Source organism: Coptis chinensis, chromosome 3 (genome assembly GCF_015680905.1).
Source record: "Coptis chinensis isolate HL-2020 chromosome 3, ASM1568090v1, whole genome shotgun sequence".
Lineage (NCBI taxonomy): Eukaryota > Viridiplantae > Streptophyta > Magnoliopsida > Ranunculales > Ranunculaceae > Coptis > Coptis chinensis.
Window position 1 is genome coordinate 60,349,200 of NC_141458.1, and position 13,384 is coordinate 60,362,583.

General features: G+C 35.0%; 2 long non-coding RNA genes across 2 annotated transcripts; one reads left to right on the plus strand and one right to left on the minus strand.

Moving 5' to 3' along the window:
* Window positions 1–717: 717 nt before the first annotated feature.
* Window positions 718–3,320, minus strand: LOC147510256 (uncharacterized). Its single transcript, XR_015218778.1, has 2 exons — window positions 3,012–3,320; window positions 718–933 (listed from the first exon to the last, which is right to left on the minus strand). It is a non-coding gene; the product is annotated as an uncharacterized LOC147510256 (long non-coding RNA).
* A 3,450-nt stretch (window positions 3,321–6,770) lies between these two features.
* Window positions 6,771–8,112, plus strand: LOC147510257 (uncharacterized). The gene is made up of 3 exons (XR_015218777.1): window positions 6,771–7,587; window positions 7,677–7,753; window positions 7,872–8,112. It is a non-coding gene; the product is annotated as an uncharacterized LOC147510257 (long non-coding RNA).
* Window positions 8,113–13,384: the final 5,272 nt, after the last annotated feature.

Consider the following 13,384-nt stretch of genomic DNA (forward strand, 5'->3'; position numbering starts at 1 on the left):
ATGTTGGGTAGACCAAAAATAAAAATATTTCTTTTTACAAGTTTGTCATTTACCTAAAAAACTTATTTGGGGGTGGTATATTTTCATCATGAAGAACAGAGTACATGTGTATTGCCGTGTTTGCTCATGTTTCTATGGTAATCTCTTTCCTTATCTCTTCATACTTTGTCTAACATATTTTTATTTAGGGGTGGTATAACAACATTTTGCAAACACTAGACATAGGGGTGTCTCTTTTTGCCGAATTTCCGATTTTTTCGAAATCCGACCCGAAATTGGTCTGGTTCTAGGTGTAGTTTTCATGGGCCGATTTTCCGATTTCCGAAAATTCCGAAAAAAAATTGGATCGGATTCGGATATAACTCTAAAAACCGATCCGATCAGAAATTTCCGATATTATTGCCAATTTATTCCGAAAATATATACTTCTCTCACTATCCACTTAATTAGATCTCGACCGTTCATTCATTTTCTAAAACAAAACATAACAAAACAAAAACATAACCTGATAACCTAGCCGCCACTTCCCCACTCACCACTTGTCACAGCCCGATTTTCTAAACAATTAAAATAATGAATATTTGAAATATAAATATCTCAAACATCACTATATTCAATTGTCTAAAAACCCAGGCTATGACGGGGTGATACAACACATGTCAAAACCTAAAACCCACATCACAACAGGATCAACTTAACAACAAAAAAAACTCCAAATTCCTCAACTATCACTTTATTAAAAACTTTCTTCCATCCCAATACAAACATAAACAAACTTTAAGAATAACATGTCTTCAACATTGTATTTCATGTCATATGAAAATGTAACCTACGTTATTACATCCTTCCAAAAGATCATACCTAATAAACTAAACTCTCAGACTGCTCCAGGCGAGAATCCCAATCACACGCCGCGATTCCACTGCCTTCCACCTATGTTCCCAAGAACACACCCACGTTGCCAAAACAAAGCAAACATGGGTCAGCAAATTGAATTTGCTGGTATGAGTAGACTAAACACATATAAACATTTCAAACTTTTCTTATCCAACTAACACTTTAAATCTATCATAACCTAATCATTCTCAGCTTGGAAGACAGTTAGTTCCGTCATCTCATCCGGCATAGTTTCTTCCCAAGCAAAACTTCCATTTTATTAACTTCCATTGTATTAACTCATTCTAATAACTCCTTTTAATATCTAAACCATTGAATTACACTTACCGATATCCGCCGTTGTATAAGGGTAGGACCGCGTCCCTGCACAAAATGTTATTAAGTCCTACCCTCCTGCAAAAGAAAGTTAGAACTTCTATATATCATATGTAGATATTATATTAGGTATTCAAAAGTAAACCCAAACACACTCGCACAATCAATTTAATTTCTCTTATTAATTAATCCATTACTTTTCTTATACACATATTTCACAACCGATGTACCTTAGGTCATTCCTGCCACATTCAAGGAATACCCAACCCTACATTCCCGTACACTCAAGGAACACAACTAACCCGCAAGGCGAATACCTTAGTTCCTCTCTAGGGTAGTCCAAACAATCTGGTCATTCATGGCACATTCAATGAATACCCGGGTCATTCATGGCACATTCAATGAATACCCATAGATAACGCTAACGGGCCATTTATGGCACATTCAATAAATGCCCACCTATCCTATGACATCAACAGTCAAAAACTCAATTCCAAAACTTAAGGCGTGGAGTTCTAAAAGAGTGCGGTAAATTTATTTACGCATTATTGAACTTTATTTTATATATCATTTAAGATAACGAATGCGTATCTTGATTCCTGTATTTTTTATTTACGCGTTATTAATTATATTGATGTCTAAGCGTCATAACGTTGCATATTATAAACTATTGCAAAATCACATAATATTTAATACACGTACACACGTATATATAAAGGTTCTAGCCTAAGTCAAACATGCTAATAGTCCTAGACTTATCCTAATAGACCGAATCATATTTTTTTTTTAGGAAAAAGTCAAATTTTCGGGTCAACTTGTCAAAGTCAACCCTGGTCAAAGTCAAAGTCAACCATCCTGGTCGAAGTCAAAGTCGACCTGCCAAGAGTCAAGAGTCAACAGCAGTCAACCAGTCTCAAACTTCTCTAACCCAAAAGCCCAAAGCCTAAAGCCCAAAGCCAAAAGCCCATAGTCTAAAATTTAAAAAAAAACCAAACAAAAACATATAGCCCACCACGATTTGGCCCAAGCCCAAATTGTGGTCACTGTTCATCTCCTTCCTCTCAAATTTTCTCAAATTCTCCAGCCACCACCGACCACCACAACAGCCACCACCGGCCACCTCTACACAAAAAGAACCCAGCGGTTTGGTTCCCTGTAAAAACCCCTACACAATGATACCAACAAAACGCGATTTCCCATCAAAGGCTAGGTCGTCTCTTCCACACTTCCTCCACCACCGCAGAGCTCGCCGGACCACCACTCACCTCCCAACAGTTCGGTTTCGCTCCCTAGCAAAACCCCAACCCAACTATACCAACAAAACAAGATTTCCCACTCATATCTTACAAGCCGATCCGACTCCAGTAATAACCATTCCACGCCTCCACAGTACCCATTCAAACCTCCACACAAATTTTAACCCAACCAACACCAACAACCATCAACCGCCGTCAATACCATCAATTAGACGCATAAATACTTATCTAGTTTCCACCATAACATTTACAGTAAACATAAACAATTACATTCACACAAAACAAAATAGTGCGAGTTGTTTCTTTTGGTTTTCGGCGAAAACGCGAAAGCGCATAGCCATAACATAAGTCGACCAAAATGGTTTATAGCAACCATGCTCGATTTATTACCCTCGCTGTATTACTGAATACAGACAAGTTTCCGGAGACAGCCGGTCCAGTTTTATACGCAGTATACACTAAAAGAGCATATGAGAAAGTGAACAGTACTGTACGATCTACAGTAAACGCGAATTCAACAAAACATAAAAAAAATCTACTCACCTTTAGCGCGCTCCGAACCAGGTAGATCTCAGAATAAAACTTTTCCTAGCCCGAATCGTCGTGCTCCACCTCTCCAGCAAACCAGTTTCTTTCTGTGCCTCCATTTTTTATATTTTATTCTCTTCTAAAACCCTATTCTCTAGAACAATGTGTTTATATACTTGGGTCCGAAACCCAAGCCCAACACCGACTCGGGCCCAAAACCAAGCCCACGTATCCCGAGTTCAATCCGACGAATTTTTAAAATAAACAATTAAATTAATTAATTAAATAGAAAAATACGTATAATAAAAACACGGGGTGTTATACCACTCCTCTCCCTCACCAAGTCAAAATCTAATTTCTAATTATCAAGATTAGATTTGTTGCAAGTTAGAAGGAGATTATGATCAAGTAATGTGTTTTTCTATAGCTTGTAACATATTTAATGTCCTTTATCAAAAAAATATATAATTTTTCTAATGATTTTCCCGCTTTTATCGTTTTGGGTAGTGGTATTATTGTCCTTTTGTTGTTGATGAGTTGATTTCGTTCTCTTTCTTGAGTTTCAGTTAGGGCTGTCCACAAATAACCGAAAACCGAAAAACCGAACCGAACCGGACCGAACCGGCCGGTTTTTTCGGTTTCTAATATAACCGGTTCGGTTTTCGGTTCTCAATACTAAGAACCGACTATTTTTGTGCGGTTTTCGGTTTCATACCTCAGTTAACCGTTATAAACCGAACCGAACCGAAATTAATCTTATTTCACATTATTAAATTTTTCTCTTTTTGACTGCCCATAAATGTTGACTTACTAAACTTAGTCAGCACAGCAACTTGGACACCCAACTCTTAACTTTACCTAAGAACAACTACATATAGATGGGCCAATATTATTTGATGGGCATATGCCATGAATATGGGACTAAAGTAAAATGGTAAGAGTTTCACCTTCAAGAAACTCTCTCTCACACTCTCTCTTTCACCTTGCACACTCCTGCATCCCTCCTCTCTCTAACTCAAAAGCATTTTGATTTATAAAATAAATCCAAAATGAAGACATGAAGAATTCTAAAAGTTTTAGAAGTATTTAAAACAAACTTCTCAAATTCTAACAATGACCCACTTCAAAAAACTATGATTCCAACTCATCAACCATTAAAACTTGGTTAGAAATGGAAAGTGAAGGAGAAAACTCCATAGTTACTATTTAGGTATGAAGCGTAGATTAGAGCATGGATTGAGCAATTAACTTTTAAGTCATCTCATGTTCATAAAATTGAATTGAATGGAACTATACCAAAACTCAAAAACTTGACAAACTATTAACATTACCAACCAAAGTGATGAGAATGGACTATGTGATTGGAATTAGATATAATGGAAAAAAGAAACAGTAGAAGTTATGTGAGATTGGGAAAAACAATGGTGTATTAAAAGAAAGAAAGAAATGGGTGTTGGGTTAGAAATTGGTGGGTTGCAATTTGGTGAAGAAGAGAAAGTGATAATGGCAAGTTGGAACAACAAACTGTTTTAGTCCCATATTGCTTAAAAAAGCCAAAAGTAATGCTAAAAGGAAATTACAAATAGAGTAGCTGAGGCATGGGTCTCAACAGGTGCTCTGGATGGCTACATTTTGTGGGTCTATCGGTGGGCCCCTGACTAATTGTTAAGTTGTTGTCAAAGCCCAAAAACCGAAAGTTATAACCGAACCGAACCGAATTTCGGTTTGGTTTTTAATCGGTTTTAGTGACTTGTCAGTTCGGTTTCGGTTGCTATTTTATAGAACCGATCAATTCGGTTCGGGCCAAGTTTTCATTATAAACCGGACCGAACCGAACCGTGAACACCCCTAGTTTCAATATTCAGTACAAAAGGTATTTTCGTTTATTTCTTTGTTTATTATAGTACAATCTTCATTATTTGTTATAGAAGATACATAGCTTTGTAGATATAGTATTCCGGAAATATAATTACTAGTAATTCCGTGACTGATGACTTTGAATAAAACAAGGTTGAGGCCTTGAGGGTTATACATTTTCCTGTTTTTCCACAATGAATTCATTAGTTCTCTCATTCTTTTCAGTTTGTGTTTGTGTTCCTTCAGTAAAGTAAGCTTGTCCATACTTCTCCGTTGGCATTCTAAAGCTTTATTTTTTTAAATGTCAGAACTACTTTTTAGTTTGTTTGTACCTGAATCGTAAATAATCAAAACTAGTTTTTCTTAACAAGCTAATAATACAACAATGTATAGCTCTAGTTTCTAGCTATTGTGATGTCATGGGCCATGAGATGGACTCAGCTCACCAACCAACCAAAAGAATTCGATTTCAACTATAATTATTAGTTCTATATAGTTCGAATAAGTACAATGATGTATCTTATGTTAGTTCGACAATGATGTTCGGTGTTTGTTATAGAAGACATTTAATAAATTAAATGTTTAATTGTTTGAAATAATATATGCTTGTGCAGGTATATATGTTAGCCATGGGTGAGAACAATACTCCCGTAGCTAGTAGTGATGAAGTTATAAGTCAGAAGAAGCAAAACTCAGGTCCAGTTGCTAGTATTCCTAGTAGTGGAGTTATAAGTCAGAAGAAGCAGAAGACAGGTCCAAAGTCTGGGTTAGTTGGACACCATGGACCTTCTGCTGTATGGAATCACTTTGCTAAGCAACTATCAGAGGGAACCAACAAATATAGTGGCACAGGTATGTGCAACTATTGTCATAAACTGGTTATTGCACCTTCATCTCATGGAACCAACAAATTATGGAATCATCTTAAGAAATGTAGAGAGTTTCCTAGTTATGAAGGAGACAAAACTCAAACAACACTTACTTTTAAACAAGGTCAGCCTACTAATTGGAGGTTTGACTAAGAAAAGTGTCGCAAAGCCCTTGCAGTAATGGTAATTGTCGATGAACTCCTGTTTAGTTTTGTAGAAAATGAAGGTTTTAGGTTGTTTTGTGAAGAAGCTCAGCCTAAGTGTCATGTGGTTGGTAGAACAGCCATAACTAAGGATTGCTTAAAGTTGTTTTATGAAGAAGGAATCAAGTTGAAAGAGTGTATGAAGTTGGTGCCTTCTAGGGTATGCATCACAATAGATTTGTGGACTTCAATCCAAAATCTGGGGTATATGGTCTTAACCGCTCACTTTATCGACAAAGAGTGGAAGCTTCACAAAAGGATTATCAATTTTTGAGTGCTTCCACACCCACACACTAGTGAAGCCATTGCCAAGGTTATAGATGGGTGTCTATTAGAGTGGGGTATAAAAAATTTCATGTCCATCACACTTGATAATGCAAAAAATAATGATTCATGTGTTTAGGACTTGAAAAGAAGATTGAACAGGAGAAATGGGTTGTTGTTTGGTGGTGAGTTCTTTCATGTGAGATGTTTTGCGCATGTTATTAATCTTGTTGTTGGTGATGGAATTGCGGAGGTTCAAGATACAATCATACGCCTTCGTCGAAGTGTCAAGTATGTGAGGAGTAGTCCTTCACGCTTGCAAGTGTTTAAACAGTGTTATGTGGAGGAGATGGTTACTTCTAAGAAGTCATTGTGTTTAGATGTCAAAACAAGATGGAATTCAACCTATTTAATGATAAATGCCGCAATGGATTTTGAGAAGGTCTTCGATAAGTTTGATGAGTGTAATCCAAATTATAGGTTTGATTGTAATGTAAATAAGCAGGGTGTAATGGGGGGATATTGATTGGATGAAACTAAAGGCTTTGCCTGCTTTCTTAGAAAAAATTTATGATCTAACAAAACGTATTTTCGGTTCCAAATATATTACTTCTAACATGTATTTTGATGAGTTAACACAAGTTAAAGATCTGATCATGGATCATTTAGCTAGTGATGATGTGTTTTTTTGTGATATGGCTAGGAAAATGAATTTAAAGTTTGATAAGTATTGCAAGTTTGAAACTCTAAATCAGATTTTGATTGTTGCAATAGTTTTGGATCCACAGTATAAAATGCAATATGTGGAGTTTTGGTATGACACTTATTTAGTAAGAATTGATCATGATGATGATGATGCAAGGAAGAAATTGGTGGAGACATTCCGTGATGAGTTAAAAGCTTTGATGACTCGTCTTTATAACCATTATAAACTAGAATATGTTTCTAATAAAGAAATTGAATCATCTAGCATTTTAAATGATGAGGGGGTAATCTGATTGGGAAGGTGAATAAGCGTCTCTTGTCTAAAGACGTGTTTAAGGGCAATTTGAAGAAGAAGGATGCTAATGTAGGTTTAAATGATTTGGATAAGTTCCTGGATGATAGTGTTGTAGAAGGGGATGAAAAATGTTTTTAATGTATTAACTTGGTGGAAAGAGATGGTTCCAACTTATCATGCACTTGCTATGTTGGCATGTGATATTTTAACCATTCTTATAACATCGGTTGTTTCCGAATGTGTTTTTAGCACTGCTGGCCGAATTCTAGATCCATTTCGAAACTCTTTGACTCCAAAAGTTGTGGAAAGTTTGGTGTGTGCTCAAGATTGGCTAAGAACCTCATTGTCATCAATTGAGGTTGAAGAAAATCTTGCTGCACTTGAACAAATTGAGGAAGGTATATTATGCTCAACCTGAATTTGGTTTTTGTTCTTGTTCTATTATTATTTACTAAAACTTATTATGTGTTTTGCTTTGTCATTATAGTTGTTTTGCATAAATTGGGATCTTTGTCAATTGGATCAACTACTTGATTATATTTTGGAAGGGCAGTCATCCTAATTGTAAGTTTTATAACTCATTTCTTTAATCTCTATATTTACTTTGTATAGTTTTTTATTTTAAGTTCAACATCCAAATTTGTTTGGTTTGTAGATTCTTATACAAATTTTGTGTGTTCAGGACTTCAGGTGCTACACTAATAGGAGTAATAGCTATGGAGGTCATTGGTGCTGCTGGATGCTTTTGATAAATAGGAAGAGTAAATGAATTGGAGTATCATACATTGGCTAATGAAACATTGTAATTTTGTGATGGTTTCTTGGACGTTGCATTGGCTGAATAGGTTTTAAATTTTTGTACAATATCATACTGCCATAGTAGATATTGAACTGATCCAAAATTGTTCAGGTGGATTTTGATATTGCTTTTGGTATTTTGAAGTTATGTAAAGGCTAGCATTCCTGAATGGGTTTTTTCTCTAAATGGTTAACTTCAACTTTAGGTGTAGCTCAAGACTAGGGGGTCTCTTATTATGATTTCTACACAGAACCCTTTATACTATATGCCCCTTTGTGTTTTTTCTCTTATTATAAATTCTACACAGGACCCTTTATAGTTTATACTATATGCCCCCTTGTGTTTTTTCTATAGTTAGGCTTCTAGATCGAATTTGTCTTCAAAAAGGTGTTCTTGATTCCTTTTATGGGGTAAGTTTGGATATTTTGTAACTATTTACTGAGTGCCCACTTTGAGTATACATCATTTTGTTGTTTCTAGATTGAGCGCTGCAGTGACTCTCTAAAGACTTTATTATATGTCCCAAAAACGAATAGCACCATCACACCCACCACGTCTGTCATAACAACAATGATTTGAAAATTTATCAAGTATTTCAAAATTTTCGAGTTATTCCGAAATTTCCGAAAGTTCTTAAATTGGAAATATATTTTGAATCCGAAAAAAAATTTGATCGGATTTGGCTAGGATATTAGGTTCTGAAAAAAATTCGAAAAAATTCCAAAGGAGGTTAATCCGATCCGAAGTCACCCCTAACTAGACATTTCTTATATTAGATATATTAGTATATTTCTTCATTTCTTTTTAAAAAAATTCAAAAAATGCCAAAAATATTTTTTTTGTTTAGTACAAAAAGTCTTGTTTCCTTTTTCCATGATAAATAAATAGTCTAGAAATCTCATTATAACAATAGAGTAAGGATTCATTCTTCAAACTTAAACTAGTATATGTACAATAGTTTCTGCATCTTTTCTTGAATGACATGCATAAGCATTTGATTGTATATAGCAGTGAATTCCGAGAACAAGGTTAGAACAATTAAGTTCTATATCCTGTGAGAATCTAGCCAAAAACCTCATCTGAATGATTATTGAGTGATGAAACAAAGGATGTCCATATAGAAAGACCACACGCCTATTTGCTTGATCACCACGCCTTATCCTATGAGAGAATTTAGGCCCTTTTTGGAGCGATATAGCCAAATAAATTTAAAAACTCAAAAAGATAGTTTTCCTCTAGTTAATTACCACTTTTAAGCCTTTATAATTTTTTAAAAACCTTTTTATTCTTCACCATCAATCCCACATTTACTGACCCTAAGAGCGAAAGTGACATTATTAACCACTCTATTGCTAAAGGGTCTCCTATCCAACTAGTCTTCCTTCAATTCCACATACTTGTCGATTCTAGCATGTAACTCTGCCATGTTCATAGGCTTATCTTTCTTCAATGATACATATAAGAATCGGGATCCAATCCATTCCTATAAGCGGTTATTAAGTAGGCAGACTCTTCCGAAAGCTAGAGTTCATTTATGAAGAATAATTTATTTTTTCTTTATGTTGCCTCAGGAAAATTGTTTTTTTTTTTTTCCAATCAAAAGAATAATTTATAGTTGGTCAATTCAAACAACTTTAGTGATTTTATTTATCCAATATAATATACAAGTAATTGGGCTAAGTCATATATAAATACAAAAGTAAATGTATATTGTCAAATGAGTACTCTTGTCATATGTAAATACAAATGTACATATGTTCATATGAAAATTTAAATTTACATATGCAAAAGAAAACAATGTAATTTACATATGATGACGTCAACCCGTTTTGTCCTTGAGCCGAAATTATTAATGAAGATTTGTCCTAAAATTGAAATTATTAGTGAAAATTGCTTACATCAGGCCGGCTTTCCTTAAATCCGAAATTAAAATTTAGGATGGACTTAGAGCGGAACTATTATTGGGCTTTGTCCTTGGGCCGTAATCCATGTATAATATAATGCCAAAAAAATATTATAATAAAAATAATTAAACTTAAAACACTTTTATGGAAGGCAGTCATTTCATTTTTACGTCTGAGTAATTTTTAAGGCTTCCGCTACTAGCACCTTCCATTTCGTGTTGGGCAGACCAAAAATAAAAATATATTTTTTTTACAAGTTTGTCATTGACCTAAAAAACTTATTTGGGGGTAGTATATTTTCATCACGATGAACAGAGTACAGGTGTATTGCCGTTTTTGCTCATGTTTCTATGGTAATCTCTTTCCTTATCTCTTCATACTTTGTCCAGCATATTTTTATTTAGGGGTGATATAACAACATTTTGCAAAAACTATATATTTCTTATATTAGATATAGTAGTATATTTCTTCATTTCTTAAAAAAAATCAAAAAATGCCAAAAATATTTTTTTTGTTTAGTACAAAAAGTCTTGTTTCCTTTTTCCATGATGAATAAATAGTCTAGAAATCTCATTATAGCAATAGAGTAAGGATTCGTTCTTCGAACTTAGACTAATATACGTACAATAGTTTCTGCATTTTTCCATGAATGACATGCATAAGCATTTGATTGTATATAGCAGTGAGTTCCGAGAACAATGTTAGAACAATTAAGTTCTATATTTTGTGAGAATCTAGCCAAGAACCTCATCTGAATGATTATTGAGTGATGACACAAAGAATGTCCAGATAGAAAGACCACACGTCCACTTGCTTGATCACCACACCATTTCTTAGAAGAGAATTTAGGCCCTTTTTATAGCGATATAGCCAAATAAATTTAAAAACCCAAAAAGATAGTTTTCCTCTAGTTACCACTTTTGAGCCTTCATAATTTTCTAAAAGCCTTTTTATTCTTCACCATCAATCCCACAGTTACTGCCCTTAAGTGCGAAAGTGACATTATTAACCACTCTTTTGCTGAAGGGTCTCCTATCCAACTAGTCTTTCTCCAATTCCACATACTTGTCGATTCTAGCGTGTAACTCTGCCATGTTCATAGGCTTATCTTTCTTCAATGATGCTTATAAGAATCGGGATCCAATCACTTCCTATAAGTAGCTATTAAGTAGGCAGACTTTCGAAAGCCAGAGTTCATTTTTGTAGAATAATTTATTTTTTCTCTATGTTGCCTCAAGAAAATCGTGTTTTTTTTTTCAATCAAAAGATTAATTTATAGTTGGTCGATTCAAACAACTTTAGTGAGTTTATTTATCCAATATAATATACAAGTAATTGGGCTAAGTCATATGTAAATAGAAATGTAAATGTATATTGTCATATGAGTACTCTTGTCATATGTAAATACAAATGTACATATGTTCATATGAAAATTTAAATTTACATATGTAAAAGAAAACAATGTAATTTACATATGATGACGTCAACCCGTTTTGTCCTTGAGCCAAAATTATTAATGAAGATTTGTCCTAAAATTGAAATTATTAGTGAAAATTGCTTACATCAAGCTAGGAGTAAAAAAAAACCGTTGACCCGTCATCCGGTAGGGTACCCGGTCTTCACCCGTCACCCAAACCCGCACCGACCCAAAAACAGTTCCGCCCCGCCCCGCTACCGTTTTTACGCGGTCGGGATATGGGTGTAGGTTCTATGCTCAAACCCGACCCGTTAAACCGCCCGACCCATACCGTGTCAAAAGTCGTTAACCCAACCCCGTTGACCCGTATCATTTCAAAACTCTAACTCTAATATTTTTGTATTTTGTTTATATTTTCTTTTAACTTTTGTAGAAATTTGGGAGATATAAACACAAACTTATGAGTTCAACATCAATTTCAAATATTCATGTTTGAACATTGTGCAAATATCAAAAGTTCAAATTCAACTTTCGAATTTTGGTGAAGATGAATCATAAGCTGGCCCAACATGCCGGGTGATGGTACTAACACATGACACTTTAACCCGCCCGCCGCCCGGAGACCATTTGGATTTATATCCCTAGACCCCCCCCGCCCATTACTATTTGACCCGCGGTTGACCCGCCCCGCCCCGTATTACACCCCTACATCAGGCCGGCTTTCCTTAAATCCGAAATTAAAATTTAGGATGGACTTAGAGCGGAACTATTATTGGGCTTTGTCCTTGGGCCGTAATCCATGTATAATATAATGCCAAAAAAAATATTATAATAAAAATAATTAAACTTAAAACACTTTTATGGAAGGCAGTCATTTCATTTTTACATCTGAGTAATTTTTAAGGCTTCCACTACAAACACCTTCCATTTCGTGTTGGGCAAAAAAAAAAAAAAAAAAAAATTTACAAATTTGTCATTGACCTAAAAACATGTTTTGTGTTTTGTTGGCAACCCCCCCAAGTACATCAAATTAACATGTTGGCAACCTCTTATAGCCCTTCCCCAACATTTAAAACTCAAAGTTAGGATTTACATAAACAAGATGAATAAGAATGATTATAATCAAACATTTGTAAATTTCAAATAATATTTAGTTTTAAGTCTAAACTTGTTATTTTCAATTTTATTTTGTGCAATTGTGAATCAACAACTAGTTTAGGGTTTAGGGTTAACAAATTTCGTACCAAAGTCTCATATAAATTGTTCTCAATGGCTATCTTAATTTCAAATTTTACTCAAAATTTCTACAAATGTTTGAAATTTTGTACAAATATCAATACAAAATTCAGTGATAATTTGGTGAATGCAGTTAGAGAGTGAGCGAAAAGAGAAGAAATACACGAAGAGAGAAGAAAGACATGAAGGCTGAAATTGGTTAGTACCGGTTTCTTGATTCTTGGTGAATTGGGTGGGGGTGTACGGGACTTTGGGTAGTGCTTAACATAGGTACAGACCTCAAATTGGGCTGGGTTCTGCCCCACACAATTTGGGGGTTGTCAATAGTAGGACCCATTTTTAATGGCCTTTTCCTTTTGAATCTGTCGGTTCAAAGTTCAAACCGATTAGTCGTCCGGACTGGTTGTTCAAACCGGATAAAAACCTGTTTCTATGATGAACTGTTCCACATTAAAAAGACTGACCTCGGTTTCGGGGCACCTGCTCTTAAGGAATTAATTACACCGTGGAAAAAGTCTAAAGTGTGTTTGTTATGATGGAAACACTATGGAAAGGAAAGGAAAGGAAAATAAGAGTGGTCCACCTTTTCCATAGTTTTTAAGGCGTTTGTTTACCCATGGAAAGGAAATGAGCTTTTCTATATAAAACAAAATCATGGAAATGGAAAAGGTTTTGTGCCCTTAGCTAACCCCTGAAATTTTTGTGAAAAGGAAAGAAAAGGAAAGGAAAGGAAAGGAAATAGATAGCTAGGAATTTACTACTAGTATACTGCTAAGCAGTGGGGGTGAGCGGAGTGGGAGAGGAAGATGGAGGAGTGGAGATGGAGAAGGAGGAGTAGA